The sequence below is a fragment of the Vigna radiata genome, chromosome 9 (assembly GCF_000741045.1).
Source record: "Vigna radiata var. radiata cultivar VC1973A chromosome 9, Vradiata_ver6, whole genome shotgun sequence".
Lineage (NCBI taxonomy): Eukaryota > Viridiplantae > Streptophyta > Magnoliopsida > Fabales > Fabaceae > Vigna > Vigna radiata.
In genome coordinates this window covers 12702582-12715237 of record NC_028359.1, presented here as the reverse complement: position 1 = coordinate 12715237, position 12656 = coordinate 12702582, and the positions used below count along the sequence as shown (strand labels likewise).

At 33.2% G+C, this 12656-nt stretch overlaps 1 long non-coding RNA gene across 1 annotated transcript; it reads right to left on the bottom strand.

The window, feature by feature from the left end:
• Window positions 1-9446: 9446 nt before the first annotated feature.
• On the bottom strand, window positions 9447-12029 carry LOC111242516. The gene is made up of 2 exons (XR_002669625.1): window positions 10403-12029; window positions 9447-10037 (listed from the first exon to the last, which is right to left on the bottom strand). It is a non-coding gene; the product is annotated as an uncharacterized LOC111242516 (long non-coding RNA).
• Window positions 12030-12656: the final 627 nt, after the last annotated feature.

Genomic DNA, 12656 nt, shown 5'->3' with positions numbered 1-12656 from the left:
TTCTGTTGCGGTTGAATAATGGGAAGTAGCCATGGACCCAGGTTCAGTTTTGGGTTGAAAGCACTAGAAGATTCAAAAGACGCAAGCTTTTTTTTGTGGGGAAACTAGCGAGAGGAGAGTGTTACACAATGCTACCGAAAGTCTGGATCAAAACTGCACTAAAACACAAAATTGTTGTTAGACGTCGGTTAAAGCCTTGTCCGACGTCTATAACAACACAGACGTCGGTTAGTGTCATTTTAAACCTCTTTATATATTCATGTTGATGTTGGTTTAATCATAGGTGGACGTCTATATAGAGTAATTAGACGTCGGTGTGAGTATAAGCAGACGTCTAAATAGACGTCGGTGGATATTGTTAATCGACGTTTATATGGACGTCGATTCTGAAGAATTGCGACGTCCCATAAACGTCACCCGTATAGATGTCGGATGTGAAAGTGACGTTAAAAGCCCAAATTAACCGACGTTAAACAGTGTTTTTGCACTAGTGAATGTTTAAGGATTGTTAAAGACTACAAGAGCTTTATCGTTGTCATTGTGATTATCAACCTTTATTTTTCAAAAGATTTATATAGAGATATTGGAAAGAAAATAAAGTCACTGCAAATCTTTGCATCTGTCCATGTTAAAACAAAATAAGTTAAATGTTTTTCTTGTAACACTAAATGAAAATATCTTCTTTAGGCAACTCTTTAATATATGACATGACTTATAAAATCTATGTTGACTAAAACACATAAGTTAATAAGTCTAAATGTCTTTGCATGACTATCATTTTACATTTTCAGTTGTGTGTACGGAGAAGCTTTATGCCTTTCTTCAAGAGATCTTTAATGTAGATATCTCAACAAGCATAAAACAAAAATTTATAAGTGTTCCATGTGTACCATCAAATGTTTCAAACTTTCTGTACTTACAGTCTATCAAGGCAAAAACTTATTTGACAAATAATATAAGAAAAATTTTGTAAGTCTATTTGTCCTCACGAAGTACTTACATATGTTTTGAGATATAATGTTTATAAAATTATGATTTATACCTTATTACTAAGCATTTAATCAAATAAAAAATTTGTTAAATATGTTTTTAGTCCCTTAACTATCACGCAATTTTGGTTTTAATCTCTACGCAAAACTTTGATGGCTTTTAGTCCTCATAATATTGAAATTGTTATAAATAGCCCTTAAAAATGGATGGTGTGAACTTTTGTTTGACGTGGCTAACGACCAGTCCACGTCTGATGCCAGGTATGAGTTTATCATCTGCCATGTTTTCTTTCTTTTTATTTGGCTTGAATGGAGAACTCGCGATTTTTTTTTCCATAAATCTGGGTTGAGGGAATAAAGCTTTTTCTCCTTCGCAGGTTTGCGATTGAAGATGAACGTTGGTTGAATGCAATTCCGTGGTTGGTGGTGCGTGAAGTTTGCTTATGCAATTATTAGACTAGAATCGTGGAAATTGGAATATAATGTTATCAAAACATTAACCTACAGCAACTATCACCACTGAAAAGTATCCCGCAAATGGCTTGAAATATGTTGTTTCATATCTTTCATTGTCACCAAACAACGTTCTGAAAGCTCTAGGCCACAAATTTTTAACACACAAATATCCACTGCACTCACATTTTATTTTAACACCATTCTCATCCACTATGACAAACTACAGTTACAAATAAATTAGTCAGTGATGAAGGCAGATGGAAGTAAAAAAAGAGCACATTAAATTACAAAAGGAACACATAAGGTCAACATAGAATACCTGAACTCCAAAGAAAGGGAAAGTTGCAGAACCGGGTTTCTGGGGCCAAGCACCTGTTAATGGAGTTATCTGTAAGCAACAGAAAAGAAAAATTAGACCCAAAGTTTTGTTCGAAAGCTTTTTCTCCTTTGCAGGTTTGCAATTGAAGATGAACGTTGGCTGAGTGTGATTCTGTTGTTGGTGGTGCGTGAAGCTTGCTTACGCAATTAGGGTTCATCGCGATTTAGGTTTTGTTTCTTCTGTGTTTCTGGTTGCAAGTTTTTGGAGGTGCGTTAATGGCAGAAATTGGATTTGTAGGTCTAGTGATTGTGGGGAACGTGGTGGTGGCAAGGAGATGAACTGATTTGCACGATTTGAGTTTGCGCGTTTAAGGTTTTCTCTGGTTTTGATTTTCTGGGTGGCTGCGATGGGTGGTTGTGCGGATTTTAGGTTTGCCTCTTAGCAGGTTTTTGGTGATCTTTGCAGTGGGTGGTTGTGGCGCGGCGACAAGGATGGCGCGATTTGCTCCATTTGGGTTTCGTGCAGGTTTCCAGTGTGATGGTTGCCATGGTTGAAGGTAGTAGTGTGGTAGTTTTTGTGGTGGCTAGTGGTGGCCATGAGGTGGCAGCACAATGAAGGAGAAAGGAAAACATGGCAGAGAATAAACTCATACCTGGCATCACACGTGGGCTGGCCGTTAGCCACGTCAAACAAAAGTTCATGTCGTCCATTTTTAAGGACTATTTATAACAGTGTCAATACTATGAGGACTAAAAGCCATCAAAGTTTCGAGTAAGGACTAAAACCAAAATCGTGTGATAGTTAAGGGACTAAAACATATTTAACCCATAAAAAATATAGGGTCCATTGAACTTTGCTCTAACATCTCCCTGTTTTATGGTGCTTAAAAAATAAATTTTTAATGTGTATTTTTTAATAAATGATTTCATCTTCTAAAATTTTCGTAAATACTTTTTTTTAAGAAGCATAAAATGAAGCATATAATAAAAGAAATAAAAGAAAATGTTTTCTTTATTTTCAACAATAAAGTTTTTCCATCATCCTCAACTTCTTTGAAACCATAGGAAAAACACTATAGGAGGTGAAGAATATTTTTCAAATCCTTTCGCAAAGAAGCATTTAATGATTTATAAAGGACATATATAATTTATAGGATGTGTAGACGCTGATTTTTATAAGATGAGTAAACGAAAATGTTTTAGATAAAAAAGCAATAAACCACAAATTTTATACTGGTTTACTCAACCTGAGCTATGTCAAGTTTTCCCTTAAGAATTCTAAAGGTGTTCCACTAATCTTTTTAGATATTACAACAAGTTTTACTTGTCCAGTTTTTCAACAAGTATTCTTACAACTTCTGGTTCACTTAATCAACACGACTAGTCCAAGTTTAACCACTCTTGGTTTACAAGTATTCTAACCACATGTTATCTAAAGTATTCTAACCACTTCTAGTCTAAAACCTAGAAAACACGTCTACGCAAGTGTTTTACACTAGCGCAACAAAGGTGATGGAATCCATTCTGGAACAAAATGGAGATCCATCAAGGGAGCATCAACTTAAGATGAGGTGAGAAGATTAAAAGAAGAAGAAGGTCTTTTAAGCTTGTTCTTGCTCTCTCTGAAGCCTTAAAGGACTTTAGACCACTAACAAAGAACCATGGTCAAGAAGACTGAAGAAGAAAATAAAGTTTCAAGCTTTCTACTTTTGTAAAGGATCACATTTTGTAATCCTCTTCTTTTACCTTGAACACTTTTGTAAATGTATTGTATAGCTTCATAAGGCATTGCATTTAGCCAAGAAAATTTGTTTACTCTTGTTTAGAGGGATTGATGCCCTTGAAGTAAAGGAGAATGCACCAATAGGATCTTAGAAAGAAAGTGGTTTCTAAATGGATAAAAAATGGATTTTGGAAGGAGCTAGTTATAAGGAGCCTTTTGCATTAAATGCTAGACTAGTTAGTTAAAGGCTCCTCCTAATTAATGGTTAGGCTCCTCCATTAAACGCCTTAGGGCTCCTCTTTTGTACTTTAGCTTTCTCCTTCACCTATGAAAGGAGAGGCAACTCTCTTGTAATTTTTAGAACTTAGTTGAATGTAAAGTTACTTTGCTAAAATTGAAAGACTTCTCTTCTTGAGTTCTTACCTTATGAAATGTCTTCTTCTATACCTTTTCATATCTTCGCCATCATGGTTGGCCTAACCTCCTAGACGGACATCTACTAAAACTGCACAATGCCAACATCTTCGTCTCTTCATCTCTATTTTCTTCCACTCTTATCATATGGAGTCCACCTCTTTGTAAAAGCTTCATCAACTCACTTGAGGATCATCTTATGTTGAAGGACCCTCATCAAAGAAATCTCCATTAAAAAGGACACGACATCGATTATTTTAACATTATGGCATCGTTTTCAAAGGCGAAGCATATTAAGGCAAGGTAAAAAAGATGGGACATTCGGCCTCGGTTAAGAACCGAAGACATAAGTTGAAGTTATTTCTTCTATTGTCAAAAAACTGAAGTAGTAAGTACAAAAAAAAAATATTTTGAGTCTATGACACTAGTTCCAATAGAAATGGCTTCAATTGTGGTCAAAGATGCTGAAAATTAAATCAGTATGGAAAATTTTTCAAGGTTTATTTAAAAGCCTCATCTATGACATTATGATGAAGTCTAAGAGGTATCCTTATTACCCTCTTCCTTATGCATTATTGGTTTCACAAGTATGTGAGTAAAAAGGGGTAAATATCTTGGGAGAAGCTTCTCAAGGTACACACAGTGGAAGTCAGATTGAGGTCTTTTCTCTCCATTAGATGGACTTTGTCTTACAACATAATACCTATGTCCACTATGATGATATAGGGAACCTGGATGAAGAATATAAAGACCAACATATGGTTGACGCCCTAGACATCGCTATACCTTCTACCTCTGCTCCTGCTCTTGCCAGCTCCTTTTATTCCTTAGAAAGTATCTTTAGGCAGCTATCAGATATCTCTGCTCTTCAAACCTCTAGGCATGAAAAAGTCTGGTCACTCCTTAGGAATCTAGATGTTAGGGTCCATGTTTTAGAAGACCTAGTAAACCCTATAGATGATGGTGATAGTGATGAATTTTAGTTTTCCTTGCATTATTTGTACGTCATTAATTTTTATTTTTAAAATTTATACCTCAATTGACCTCACCTTGCCACATAATTGGATACTCATTCACTTTTAACTAGATGAGCAATTTTACCGTTAGATTTTTAACGCAGTAAAAAAAAGGACTAACTTGAACTGTTTTAACAAAATATAGGATAATAGTAAATTCACTAAAAATGATAAGACCATTTTAATACCAAATAAAGTATTAAACCTAAAATTTATAATCTTAAAGGATAATTTTTTTTATGAAAAATTTAATAAAAATTTATTCATCCTACAAAACAAGACAACATAAAGTAAGTTTTTATTTCTTTATTATATGATAATTAACAAATAAATCAATATGTATCATGGTTACGTTTATTTGAAAAAGGACAAAATGAAATATCTCACCACCATAGAATATTGGACGGCGAGTGATGAAAACGACATCAACATGGAACAAGTTGTAGTATAGGTTATGCCCCCCTAGTTACACAGGATCGTGACACGTGGACGTTCAGGATTTCACATACTCTAATCATGTTCCTTATAAATTAGGGTCACGTTTCGTTGAAACTCACCGTAGCTAATTGCGTGTTTGTATTGAGTATTTTTTCCTTGTTCTGCACTTTTGTGTCTCTCTCTTCTTCCATTTTGAAAATGTCTAGCTGTGGGTGTGGAAGTAGCTGCAACTGTGGCAGCAACTGCAGGTAACAGAATCGCTTTTTAGCTTCTTTTACAAATAAGCTTTATTAACGTTTGAAAGATATTTTTGAGAATTCGTGGTCGAAATTAATTTAAATTTTTAGGTTTACCAAATTAATTCTATTATTTCTTTCTCAATATATGTGATTTTCGATTTTGTTCTTTTAAGTAATGTTGTGATTGGTTTTGTGATACCCCTTTGGAATTTGGACAGAGTTGCTGTTTTATTGCTTACACGGTAACTGTCTGATTTAGAAAATTTTCTAATAATAATTTTTCTGGGTTTTGATTATACTCTCTCAGTACCTTTGGTTTCATGAATTTAGGGATTGACTTTGGATGTCATTTTAACTATTTTTGAAGTAAATTCAACTTAATTTTTAATTGAAAACTAAACCCAGACTAATTACTTTGTTTTTCACTCTGCTTTCTCTCATAATCGTTTCTCTTTGCAAGAATAACTTTTCTTTGTATTTTGATTCTATCTGGATACCCTTTTCGCTGAAACTTTTTAAATTTGAATCTCTATTCTTCTTTCAACATGGTCAACATGGATAATTAAGACGATATATGTATGCTTTATTTGAGACTCTGACCATTGAAGAATCTGGATTCTCTGTAGAAACCTTCTAAATACTTTCTGTAAAATTATTTTGCACTCTGGGCTTTCAAAACTACAATATTAAAAGAGATTTTTAATATATTTTAAAATATTTTAAAATATTTAAAGTAATAATTATATGTATGGTTTAAGTAGAAAGATAGCATTAAAAGCTCAATGGAGAATTTAAATATGACTATTTGATAATCAGTATTTCATGTCTATGGGAAAACATTCTTCTTAGGTTCTTACTTGACGTATATGGGAAACACTCTTTAGTCACTTAAATATTCCTTTCTAAATTATTATAAAAAATTGTATTTTAACTATGGATTATTATAAAGTATTTAGTTATTGTCTTCTATAAAAAGTTAATGTAAATATTCTCTGTAACAAACATATATAAAATGTTTTTCATATAACAAAGTAAAATTTTAATTTCATAAAATACGTATAATTTATTTTAAGAACTAAATACAATTTTTTTAATGATGAAGAACATATTTAACTTTATTTTAATTATCTTTTTTACATTTTCTCCATAAAATTGTCTGAAACAATAGTAATTTTTCAGTCTTAGTTTTCCTCTTTTCAGCTTGTATTTTCGTACATGATCTCACTAAAATTGACTTTATGGGAAAAGTTAATAACTTTTCTCACCATATTTATTTTTTTAATTTGATTTTCCTACATGTTTCAAGGAACCTAATGTTTATTGATTTTTTATTGTGTGATATAGTTGCAACAAGTACTCTTTTGACTTGAGCTATGCTGAGAAAGAAGAGAGTATAGTCTTGGGTGTTGGGCCTGTGAAGGCCCAATTTGAAGGTGCTGAAATGGGTGTTGCAGCTGAGGACAATGGTTGTAAGTGTGGATCAAACTGCACTTGTGACCCATGTAACTGCAAATAGGTGAAAATGAAAGCTTGAAGCAGAGATAACTGTGATATATGTAACAAAAGATAATAAGAAACATGTGTTTGGTTTCAACTTTGGTTTGGAGTTTTACAATAAAGAAGTCATCGTTTACCTTTTTACAAGTTCATTGTTGCAGGTGTTTCATGCTCTATGGTTACTTTGTGTTTCTTGTGTAACAGAACTATATGTAATTTGAATTATCAATGAATCTCTGCTCATTGGTGTAATTATATGAATAAAATGTTTTGCTGATTTCACGTTGATCACAGCCGTAATAATGTTTCATTTAAATATATTAAATATCACAGCTGAAATTAATTACAAGTCATATATATAAAATTTGGAATAATATCATGTGTTACAAATAATTATACTATTACTATTGATAATTATCATAAAAGTTAAAATCATTTTGCATATTTTTAATGAATTATTTGAAAATAAAAATTAGAGAAAAACATGAAATGTGCTGTAAAATAAAATTTAAACTTTCATAGTAGAGAGAATAAAAGAAACGTTTACACATAGAAGGTAATATACTATATATACATAATTATTTTAATATGGTACTGTTTAGGTACGAGTGAGTTTTCATATTCAACTGATTGGTTTTTAATTACTCCCTTTTAAATTTATGTTTTTGTTTGTCAAACATTAATACTTTCTTATTTTGGATCATTATTTATAAATTTTGTGATTAGTTTTTTTTTTTATTAAAGTCGATCTAACTACAATTTAAAAATATTAATTGTGATTTAATTTTTAAATATCAAAATTTTAAAATTAGTTTGTTTTAATTTAAGTGTTTGATCTATGCAGTATTTCGATCCATAGGGAATTGATCATCCAATTAATAATTAACCGAATAAATATATTATACAATACCATTATAAAAAAAAAGATTAAATTACTTATCCATAAAAGATAGTACATCATAATTAAAGATTAAATTAGTATAATTTTTAGTTAAATTTATATATGAACCAACATGTCAATTTTAATTTTAAGATATTCACACATTACATGACCAATTATTACGTATCATTAAATAATCTTTTTAAATTTCATAATTATCATCAACTTTATAAGAAACATGAAAAATTAATTGATTATGATGAAAAAACATGACATTAAAAGCAAAATATTTTCAATGAAATTAGTACAATTATAAATTAAAATCTAAATAAATAATATAAAATTAGTATATATAATTTTACTGGTATCCAGTATCCATACTTAAAAAAAAATGAATTAATCTTGACGAGTTTGTAAGGAAATTATATTTTACTAGGAAAACACAGGTACATCTGCATATGTCAGAATCACTATTTTATTTTTGTATTGGTCGAAGGGAAAGTGGGTCCGAGATGGTCTGCAACCAAACCAAATGAAAGATAGTAGTTGGAGGAGTGAGGTTGCGATAAAGAGAGCCAAAGACAAAAGGATTTGGCTTGGCGAAAAATTATATTTTAACACCAATTTTTTATATCATTTTTATATTATATATTTTTCAAAATATGATTGGATGATTTTAAATTAAAAATGTTGAAACAAAAACATATTTGAAAGAGAAAAATCAATTTTTTTTTTTAATTTAAAATCGTCCAACCACACTTTAACACGTGTACAGTGGCAAAATGATGTCAAGAAATTGATATTAAAATATCATTTTCCTTGCCTAGAAGTCATAGTTGACACTAGTATTGCATGTGACCCTTTCTTGATGCAGTAACTTTATCATCATCTCAGTCCTTCAGACTTCGTAGTCTTCGTTGGCAAACTGGTTGACTAAGTCTATAAGGAGCGAGACTAATTTGTGCGATGAAAACTTAATTAGGGAAGTTATTTAAAGGAGTGCCCTAAGGTTAAAAAAGAAATGTTGAAGAAGAATTTTTAAAAAACTTTTTCTTGATTTTATTTTTCTCTAAGTATTAGAAGAATTCTCTTTTAATATTTATATTGTTATTTTGTAAGATCTAATAAAGCTTGAAGATGATGAATTAAACAGTCAAAAAGTTTGATAAACCATGGAAAGCAAAGGAACTAAAATAGGATGCAAAATAGGATCGAGTGGTTGTTGAATTATCCACTTGTGGTATCCACTCTCGATGAACTTCCTTATCGTTATCTGAGGAGGGTGTCATTTTTCTTCAAGCCTCCTTCGTCTCATGACCTCCTCGGCCTCAATATGTGGGGACGCCCTGTTTCAAATCTTAGCCATTAACTTGGTCTTGCTTCAAGTGAGTAATTGATTGAAAGTGTTCACTTGGAGTCCTTTTCAAAGCATCCACAAATATCTCTTCAGTCGGCTGGTTGATGCACACAATGATATCGAAAAAACGATTGAGGTAATCTCATTATCCTATCCTTTTATCAAATAGTTCAGTGATCCTTGATGGTTTCACTTTATTAGTTGCGAACTGTTACATGAACATTTGAGTAAAAGCAGGACAAATGTGACATTGTAGAGCAGTTCCCAAGAACTAACAAACATCTTACTTCGCATGGCATGTACTGCTCCCAAGATTAACATCTAATCTCAGAAGGCCTTGAGGTTGTTCTCCAGGTCCCTGATCCCAAAAATGGGTGTGTTTTTGGGACCATATAATGGAGTGGACTAGTTCATCCATGATCTCTTGCTAGAAGGGCTGAATGTCAGCATATATATGTCTGAATTGGTCGTGAATCCCCCACTTGTGATGGGTTTCTTGTCTTCGCACCATTTGCTGAAGTTCTTCGTTTGCTTTCTGGAATTCTTCATGTACCTTTAGTTCTTCTGCCTCCAAGATTAGGAAACTTTAACTTCCGGACGTAGTTTCTCCTGTTCAAATCCCAATTGGTATCCAGGATTTGTTGTTGGTGGACATATTGTAATCTTCTCTTGACTCATGGTTCTTTTTGTGGAGGTTGGATCAATTTTACCTACCACAGCAGACACCAATTATTCTATTAGTGTAATGAGTTCGAATAAGAAGATTCAAATCCTTCGTAGTCAAAGATATATAACATTTTGCACTACAAAGCTTTATGCATTCATCTTATTCTATTAGGAGTGTACCATTTTTCTAAAGGAAATATGTGGGACCGCTTAAAGATTTCAAAATTTACATTTTAGTCAACACTTCAAACCAAATAAAGAGCGTTTAATCTCCTAAAACTAGATATTTGAAATATATAAATGACTAGATTTAAGGACTTCTCTACTTGGTCTACATCCCTCCTCTAAGCATCGATCAAGATAGAGAATTAGGCTGGATAATGGATAGAGAAGCCGGTCACAAGCATACCATTTTGGATGAATGGGCTGATTCTATGTCAACGATGCTGGGTTGTGTGGATAACGAAAACGTGGAAACATGTAGCATTTACCTTGTTTCAAACCAACTTAGAAAATCGAAAACGGAAGCTTACATGCCGCAAGTGGTCTCCATAGGACCCCTTCACCAGGGAAAAATAATGGAGCTTCAACACATGGAAAAGATCAAATGGCGCTGCTTGACGCATCTCCTTTCTCGATCCGAAATACATCCACAGGAAGCTTTGAGAAATTGCGGCAGATCTCTGTTGAAATTAGATGAAGTTGTTCGTGCAAGCTACAGTGTTGATGACCTTGGGTTCAACAGCAGCAAACTCGCAAAAATTATGGTATTGGACGGCTGCTTTCTGCTAGAGCTTCTCATTAGTTCATCAACAGAACTAGACAACCGAATACAGAGCTACATATCCAATCCTAGTCCTGGAGCCCGTGTTATACTATGGGAAAAGGTGTTATCCGATTTAACCATGCTTGAAAACCAAATCCCCCTTGTTGTTCTCTACGTGTTGTCCCATGTACTTTTTCCCAAAGTTTTTTCAGACAAAGATGGTAAGAGATTGATACAAGAGCGTGCGCTTTCTATCTTGGGCTACAATTACGGTACCCTGGATTCCACCTCCCAGGAGTTCAAGGTTTTTCATTTCCTTGAACTTGTTCACGCTTCCATAGATAAGGAAAAGGAGAAGGATAGAGTGAAGAAGGATTTGAAGATCCATATAGAGAGTGCAGAAGATAAGAGGGGCACTAACAGAAAAGTGAAACTAGATCGCTGTGCTACCAGGCTCCAAGCAGCTGGAGTTAAAATTGAAGGTACGATTAACGAACAGCGCAGGGATTCAAGTGTAGCAGCCATGAGCAGGTTTGACTTGAGGGTAAAATTCAGCGATGGGAAGCTAGAAATTCCGCAGCTACGAATTACTGAAACCACGGAAGCAAAATGGCGGAATTTCATTGCTTGGGAGGTGAACAAAAATAAGGTGGAAAAACAGAACGGCGAAAGAGCTATTTCTGACGTCATGAATGAATCCGGAATAAGGTTTCACTTTCTTTGTTATGCTTGGTTCTTCAAGGGTTTGATTTGTTCCGTCCACGACGTTAGAGTGCTCCTGGACAGCCAAGTAATATCGGTAGCGGCGGACAAGGAGGGCAAAAGAGTGAAGAGCGAGGAAGATCTGGTGGATCTGTTCCGTAAGATGACAGAGGGAATTTCTGAATCCGATCTGGTGGAAACTGACAGAGATCCTTGGATTAGTGAGGTGATTCTGGATTTGAATTCATACCCAAGCACACTTTCTGCCACGGGAACATGTAAAATCACGTGGCACATTTTCAGGGGGAATCTAGCTTCATTTTGTTACAATTGGACGCACTCGTTTCGGGTGCTTCGACGTGATTACATCCCTACGAGGTGGAAACTAATTGCAGTGCTTGCTGCTGCGGCGGGGCTTATTCTCACCGCCCTCCAGACTGCTTTTTCAGCGCCCCACCGTAAGTAATGGCTGGAAAGTTGTTTCATTCTTTTTACCGAGTCATTTTTAAATGGATATTGCTGTTTTAATAATTTTTTATAATAGATTAGGTGTTAGTTATTTATTGATTTTTATATTTAAAACGATAAAAAAGATTTAAGAAAAAATTATTAAAAATACATCTTTTATTTTTATTTAATGTTTTGTTAAGAAAAATATTTTTTTAACAATTATTTTATAGTTATATACGTGATAATTTGTAATTCATCGTTTTAAAATATAAAATTAATAAAATAATGCAGATAGTGTATTATTAAAAAATTCTTAAAAAAAATTATTATCCTTATCCTTCCCTTAGATGGGTGGGAATGCGTTTCATTTGGTTGTAACGAAGTGAAGTCATTTTCTAATAATGGAATTCCACTTCATTTCTACCCTACATAAATTTTTAGATTATTGTTGTAAATTGTAAAAGTTTAATAAGAAAACACTTATTTCAATATCTTTTTATGAGATAAAACTAGTATTTTTGTTGCAGCTCAAAATTTTATTTAAAACATAAAATCTAAGACATTTTCCAATTACTATAAAATTTCATAGATTTTAAACTTGTGAATATAGCATTTGGGTTACTTTCTTAAGGCTCTCTTCAAGTTTAATTAGTAAATTACTTTCTGTTTCAACTTTAACTTTAATAGACTGTTGGTCCTTCTACCACCACAGGTTTTTGTATCATAGTAGACAAAAACGAGGAGA